The 7,663-nt window shown below is 43.4% G+C and overlaps 1 long non-coding RNA gene across 1 annotated transcript; it reads left to right on the top strand.

The window, feature by feature from the left end:
* The first annotated feature begins 830 nt into the window (after nt 1–830).
* On the top strand, nt 831–7,434 carry LOC144164243 (uncharacterized). The gene is made up of 3 exons (XR_013321114.1): nt 831–1,193; nt 2,706–2,975; nt 5,858–7,434. It is a non-coding gene; the product is annotated as an uncharacterized LOC144164243 (long non-coding RNA).
* The last annotated feature ends 229 nt before the right edge of the window (nt 7,435–7,663 follow it).

The following is a 7,663-nucleotide window of genomic DNA, read 5'->3' as shown; positions in this document are numbered from 1 at the left end:
GAGGTTTTCGCACTGTTAGCAGTCGTTTTACACGATGGGTTTGATGCGCCTGACATGCCAGGAGTGACATCGCTTGTAGTATTAGAGCGACGTTGCTTGTCTGCAAGACGGTGCCGGTCAAACAAGCGTTATCAACGCCATAATTCTAACGGCACATTCCATTTATTTCGTGGCTGCCGTGGCTTGCGCAGAAAAGGTCGGGTTGACTGCGATAGCTTTCTTGAGTCAAATAATGGAGCTTTGGCTCAATCGCTTGCAGCGCTAGCAATGCGGCCTCGTCTGCAAGACCGGTGCGTGAGAAACAAGCGTTAGGACAGCCCGAATTTCAAAAATGCAGCATAAACTAGACCATCGTTAAAGGAGGCGATGACTAGACACAAGCAACAATATTCGTTGACAACTTACGTAAGTATAGAGTTGTTTTAGGCGCACCGAACACCGCCCGCCGACATAGCTGTTTGTTAACGCGTCCGTTTACTGTTTTGTAGGTCAATGGTTCGATTCCTAATCGAACGTGTTTTTTTTTTTTTTTTTTTTACGTGAGGGTTTTATTAGCTCATTTTTTAACGACCAGGGTAAGCACCTGTTCCTTGCTTTCTATCACGCCGACATTTACCGTCCTCTTCCTAAACCCAAAGTAGCTCGTTTTCTCGCACGTTCTCTCTTGAGAAGCCCGCCGTGAAAACAAAACCAAAACAAACGTCAAACCTCTTTACAATATCAGTATATATGTCAATTACTTTATGTGTATTCACTTTTTGTCTTTAAAAACCTTAAATTTAAGTTATAAGCACATTTCAGACTTTGAAAGCAGAAAGATAATTACCGACATTACAGTACTAACACAATTTTCGTCAAACCTAGAGGTGCTGCATTTGAAGTCTGGCAACTATCTCTCACTTTTGTGTGTGTTTTTTCATGGCGTTTTGTGCCGAGTGGTTGGTGGCGTGATTTAATCTGTTTTATCTATTTCAAGCTTAAATCATAGTTATAGAAGCTTTATGGGTGATGTCTACCCTTCTAACCTACGCGTGTGTTGAACATGGGGACCCCGGAAGAACGATCATCGCCGGATAAAATACTGCGCGTCAAAAGTGGATGACATTGCATCAGAACAAAGCGTGTTCGTGTGTCCGCGAGATGAAGACGACAGTGAAGGAGAATTTTACGTTGGAAACATCGTTTTTGCTCGGGTAAGTACGCATTTTTTATTATTCTGTATTTGGTTGGAACGAGTTCTGGTGTTTATGGGTCAGTAATTCGCTAGACCCCCATCTCGTTTGCTCTGAGAGCCTACGTGAATTGTATACTTGTTTGGCGCCCAGTCCACCGTTTCCGCAGAAGTCAGCATCAATTTACGCTGAAGCTAGACCTTGGCTACGATGCTCGCGCTATGGTACACGGCTGCTAATAATTTCACATCACGCAAGGCTCTTTAACACCGGGGCGTTTGTTTATGTGTCTCTCAAACAGTGCCTTTGCGGTTGCAGATCGCAGTCGCAATTTCGCGTGAGTGGCACAACGCTGTGATTAGTCCTCCCTCGTGAATACCCGCGGTATACCAAGAAATAACATGAACAGGAGGTTCCCTGGAAGTGCATGTGAAAGCGCGTACACGTGATTCCATGGCTGGCGTCTCTCCCCCCCCCCCCTTCACGAATTCCGTGCAGTGCGCTTCGCAGCTATTGCGCTCGCGAGACCGGCGACCGTACGCCTCGCGGTCTTCGGGCCGCGATATGTGTGCTGTTCTCGTGAAGCTCGACAACAGCGAAATTGCCGTACTCGCTCGCCAACGCGCCCCGACAGCGTACGCGTCGACCGGGTGCTGACGGAGTTGTGCTGGAAGAAAAGCAGGCAAGAGATGAGGGCGCACGAGGTGTAGTTAAACATGAGAATTTACAAAGTGCAAGGTGGAGAAAATAGTATGCAAGGGCCGGAAACGGTGAGAGAGTTCGGGCCGCGCGCCAGCGAGCGAGTGCGGTAATTTACGTTGCCGAGTTTCACGAGTCCGGCACGAATATGACGACGCCCGTCTGAGAGTTCATAGAGGTATAGAATTCACATACGTGCAAATTGAAGGTGAACTGCGCGCATGTGGCCTCGCAGGGAGTTAGCATAGTCTCGGGGTAGTGGGGGAGATTTCACAACGCCTACGAGGCGCCTGCCGATTCTGTCAGAGTAGCTCTCGGGAAGTCTGGGGCTTGATATCAGAGGCATATGTATTGTTTAAATTAGTGCAAAAAATTGAGCCAATTCGCAAGTTCTCATTTTCGCAAAACCGCAGGCCATACAGAGACTAACAAGAAAGCTGTAGGCACTCACTCAACTCGATTTATATTGGAGAATTGAACGTGCAGATACAAGTCAGACATTGAAATGGAGGAGCCTTAACTATCACACACCAGTTCCGATTGAAAGCAAGAGATACAGATGAGCTGCTAGCATGCGTTCCATGCAAATTAGCTCAGTAGCTAGCTTTGCATATATCATGCATACCCCACTCACAGTACCTGCGGGTCTAATAAATACATTCTTACTGTGACCTAAATTTCACTTGGGGTGTTCCGGGAATGTTCTTATTAGTGCCTTGGAGGTTACTGTCTTTAAACGATTAAAAATCTACTTGATGTAAGCATTCGTGCTTTGTGTGTGCTCTTCTTGTATTTCAAAAAGTGTCAGCACACTCACAGATTATGCACCTGCAGGTGCTGCTGCTGGCTGTCCTGGGTCAGCTGGCTTCCAGTCCAGTCTCAAAGGCTTTGCCAGGGCCTCCCTTGGCCAACCGACACTGCACCTGCTGTACCCAAGTACTGCCTGGCCTTTCGTTGGTGTTCCGTACGCTTTGCCGCCAGGAATGGTCATTCATCCATCATCTGGCCGCTTGGACCACCCGTTCAGAAGTCAGCGCATTTGCTCGACACATCGGTCCAGGCACTGCTGCCATATCGGTGCACCCACCGATTATGTATTTTCAGGTTAGTTATTGCATGTTGTGGAACTTGCCATGATGTATACCTGTTAGCAGTGCTGTGGCCTCTGATTATTTGAAACATTTTCATGAAGCAGTGCTGTGCGTATGGAGCGTGTCATTGCTTAGCATAGATATTGAAGAGAATCTGGGGCTGACGACTAAAGGGCAAGAAGAGAAATTGAACTGACTTTGAAGCAAGTATTCGTATGTAATCAAGCCAAGCAAACATTTAGGATCTTTCGATATGGTTTTAAACTTGCAATACAAACTGGTCTACTTCAGATCATACTGGTAATAATCATACTATACCGAAAAGTACATCCCGCAGTCTGTAGAATTCTGACAGCGCTTTTTTCGCAGTCTCTCATGACAGGCACTAATCTCAATGGTTGGAAGATAGTCGAGGTAGCACCAGTCTTTAAATCAGGAGACGGTACTTCACCATTAAATTTCCCTAACAAGCACCATATGCAAGGTCAGGAAACATTTCATCCACTCTCAGGTCGCTAATTATTTATAAAATCACAATATCACATTCGAGTATCACCACGGTTTTCACAAGGGTTACTTAAGAAACACAACTTTCAGGATTTGTTCACGATCTACATTGATCCATTGACACAGGCTTACAAACTGCGGTAGTTTTTCTCGATTTTTCTAAAGCATTCAATCGCATTGCACACCACAGACTACTTCTCAAACTTCACCCTAATGTCCTCACTTGAGCAAAAGATTTTCATTCTTCTCAAATGCAGTTTACTTCTAATAACTATATACTTCTTTTGCTCGTGCCACTTTGTTGTCCCCCCAGGCAGGTTGCTTGGTCTATCTTCCATGTTGCATATCCTGCCATGTAGGTCTATTTGCAGATGATGTTGTAATTTATCACACAATTTCTTTCAACTACTACCGTCAATGCTTTCAATCTGATCTTAACACAATTAACTCCTGGTGCTGCAAATGGCTAATGTCGCTTATCTCTAAAACAAAGTGCATGACTTTAACGGTGGCAAGTCTCGGATTGTAAATACTTAATTCATTAACAACAGCCTGATTACCTCTTGAGACAAAGGTGTTTTGGTACGCCGGTAGGGGAGGGGGGATTGCATGGTGGATTTCAAAAGGTACATCGATTGGGAAAATAAGACGTGTGATTAATATTTTCATTTGCACTCCAAAACTCGCTTTATTTCATATGTTTAACCCACTGCCGTGGCTAGGGTGGTGTGCTGTGGAGGCGAATGTCGGTTAGATACCGCTTGGTGTAGCCGCTTTTCAGATGGAGGCAACACGTAAAGACGCCCGTGTTTGGAGATTTCGATGCGCACAAAAATACCCAGATGGTCAAAATAAATGCGAAGCCTTCCCCTACAGTGCTCCCCATATCCCAAGTGTAGCTTTGGCGTGTTAAACCACCGTTTTTTTTTCATGTTTTTGGTATAGTACCAGCTGCTGTAGCAGGTGCAACTGAAAGGTAAAATTATACATAATGTTTTCAAGAGCTAAATATAAAGGCCATATTGAAGTGCGTTTATGGGTCTATCTCATAGCAGTAGTGAAAGGTTATATACTCTGGTGCAGGTTAAGAACGCCAATAGCTCATGTGGTGTAGTCCAGTGTTTGACGGAATGCCGTGTAGGCAGGTAAAAGCATTATTGCAGTGATGAAACGTAGGTCACTGACCAAGTCAAGAAAGCCATTTAACGGTTTGTTGCTTGTTCACGGTGAGCATGTGTCGTGGAAAACGAAGCTATATATTGGGCATTACGCGGCGCAATGAGTTTGCGTAGATATGGTGCAGATTGCCATCCATTATGTTGATAATGTTGGGCGTCGTCTGAACAATGAGGGACTCGAGCAGTAATCGAGAAGATAGATTGCACTCAGTTGTCAGTAATTTTGTCTTGTTCCAGTCGACCACGTGTCCCGTCCTCTCACGGTGCTCTGCCAGTGGACTTGTTTTTGCATGGCCCTTGTTCACTTCGTTCCAGTGCTGCATTAATCTTCTGTGCAGATTGCCCGTTTCGCCAATGTACACTGATTTGCATTCAGCGCATGGAATCTAATAAACAATACCCGGAAGCTTGGAGCGTGAGAGGGGGTCTCTCACGCTGACAATGTCAGAACGCAGCTTGCTAGTGGGCACATGCACAATGTATGCACTGCGTGTCTTGAAAATGTGTGTGAGAGTTTCACCGATGTGTGGGACGTAGGTAATTGCTGCACGTTTTGATGCAGTCGTTGTCCTGAATATAATGCCTAAAGAATTATATTCAGAAAGGAGCGAAGAGGGCGACTAGCAAGAATCCACATTGACATTAGCAGGCAGAAGCGTCCACAAGGCCTGTGTCAAAACGTGCTGCAATTCTCGTCCTACACATCAATCAAACTTTCGCACGCATTTTCAAGAAACACATTGTGCACATCGTGCAGGTGCCCACTAGCAAGCGATGTTCTGACATTGTCAGCGTGAAAGACCCCCCTCACGCTTCAAGCTTCCAGGTGTTGTTTATGTTTTGAACAAAAAAAGTGCCATTTAAACGTGACACCTCCTTCCTTGCCGATTTCTGATGCCTGATTGTTCAGTTTGTGGGGATACGTTTAGCAGATTGCTCACATGTCTAACCTGTATTTGTGCTTGAGCAGTCAAACGCTGATGTTAGCAGTGAAGTAGGTGAAAATTGTAGTTTGATTGTAGTTGTGTGCAGATTACCTACATTGTGTTAATTCGTAGAAAAGCAAAATTGAGGTAACCCTGCTAACTGTTCCGCATTGCAGCATTTTATTATGCGAACGTTAAGGAGTTCAGCTGCTTGTTAAAGGTGAAATAAACAGTGGTACAAAAAGAAGAGCATCTACTAAACAGAAATATCTTCACAATCGCAGGATGCCAACGGTCCGCCTACCAACTTGTGTCCTGCATCGTTTCTGCTGGCTGGAGCGGTTCATGGAGCATTTTCCAGCTTCTCAAAGTTTGTGGTCAAGCGCTCCTCCAAGTGAAAGATGCCACAGAGGGATCTTTTGTTTTAATGCCACAATTTCACGTGCTCAGCAGCAAATTTACTCGTAAGGCTTTTTAAATATTCATCACCCAAGAGGGCATGTTACCTTCGTCTTCGGTGGAATGTCTGCACTCAGGTTATTTGTGACAGAAACAAGTGGACCACGTCATGAGAGTCATTGAGGCCTTGTTGATTGTGCATGCTTCTGAAATGACATTTTCATTAAGCTGAATACTTTCCACATATTACGATTTGTGAACAAATTATGGTAAAAGTCATGATTAGTTGTACTACACTGCAGGAAGGAAATGCCAACATACGTTTTAAGCACCTCTGATATTTCAGATCGTTGGCTGGTGAGCAATAAAACAAAACTGAAATTTTTTTAAAGTAAAATCAAATATTTGTTGTCACCAGTGCATGACCATAGTAAAAGCTATCTAGTCACCAAATTTAGAATTAGACACGAAATGCCAAGAAAAATAGGGAAATAAACTAGACAGCTGGCTACAATAAACCAATTCGTAAAATTCCTCAATGTCTATCAAGTGATGATTCAGGCGGGTTAGTTAAGATGTCAGTGGGTTTACACACCCAACTTGCAGGGAAGCACATGAGCTCCCAATATTAACATGTTTTTAGTGAAGACCGTCTTCCTTCATTAAGCTGCTTTGCACATTGATGCCAGTCTGATAAATGTCCTGAATTTTTGTTATGATCAATCTTTGTATGGGAACCATATATTTTTATATGATGTCGCTGTGTATTTCTGAAACTGTATCTAGTCACTAATTCCAATTTGTCGTGGTCAGGTTTTTTCAACTAATTCGTAGCTTTTTTAACAATTATGGTATATTTTGTGTGCCTAAAGGAATGCCTCATTGCATGTTTAGCCTATGTAGTGTTGAAACCGGACATTTTGCTTCAAAGTGGAATGTCGGGCTAGCAACAAGGTACTTCGCGTGCTGCTCACTTTCATTCATGCCATTATTTTTTATATTATCATTTAAAATTAAACGCCAACCAGTTTGCTGTCGTTTTAATTTTGTCACCTACTTTATACTTTCTTTTTTTTTCAACTTTGTGTAAGGATTGACTATCCATATTTTTATGATACCAAGGCGTTGGACTGGGCTAGCTGGTACATGTTTGAATGGATGAAAAACCATAGGAAAACCCAGGACACAGAAGAGAACGACGGGACAAACTTGTGCCGTCATTCTGTTTTAACTGTTTCCTGTGTTTACCACTGGTTTTTTATGCATTCAAACATTTTTTATGAGTTTGTTGAACAGTGATTAGTTTAGGTGTGTTCAAACAATTGTTGGCTGCGAAGGCTCCCTGTAGCATTTGTATAAGTGCTCTCTGCTTTTTTTTTTGAGCCAATACCCCACCACCAGTCTTCATGAGGTGGTCTTTTGTAGAAATAAGTTGAAATAAATATTTGTTTGCATTGCTTTACATGTTTTGAAAGAATTTCTTGTTCATTCTTGTTTCATTCAACCCCGTTTCAGAATCCTGCTTAAGGCATTTCCTCTGTTATTTTTTTTTCAGAACCAGGAAGGGTGCTCATCCTCGGTTCTTGCTGAAGCAGCAGTATCCATACTTCACACGTGAGCTCTGAACACACAGTAATTATGGTATGAAACATTCTACCAGTATAAGCCTGCTTTGTAGACGTCATTGTAGA

This window comes from Haemaphysalis longicornis, unplaced genomic scaffold (genome assembly GCF_048455015.1).
Source record: "Haemaphysalis longicornis isolate Haplotype H1 unplaced genomic scaffold, Haemaphysalis longicornis Haplotype H1 scaffold_13, whole genome shotgun sequence".
NCBI classification, from domain to species: Eukaryota; Metazoa; Arthropoda; class Arachnida; order Ixodida; family Ixodidae; genus Haemaphysalis; species Haemaphysalis longicornis.
Note: the sequence above shows the minus strand (reverse complement) of the source record. Positions and strands in the feature narration are given on the sequence as shown.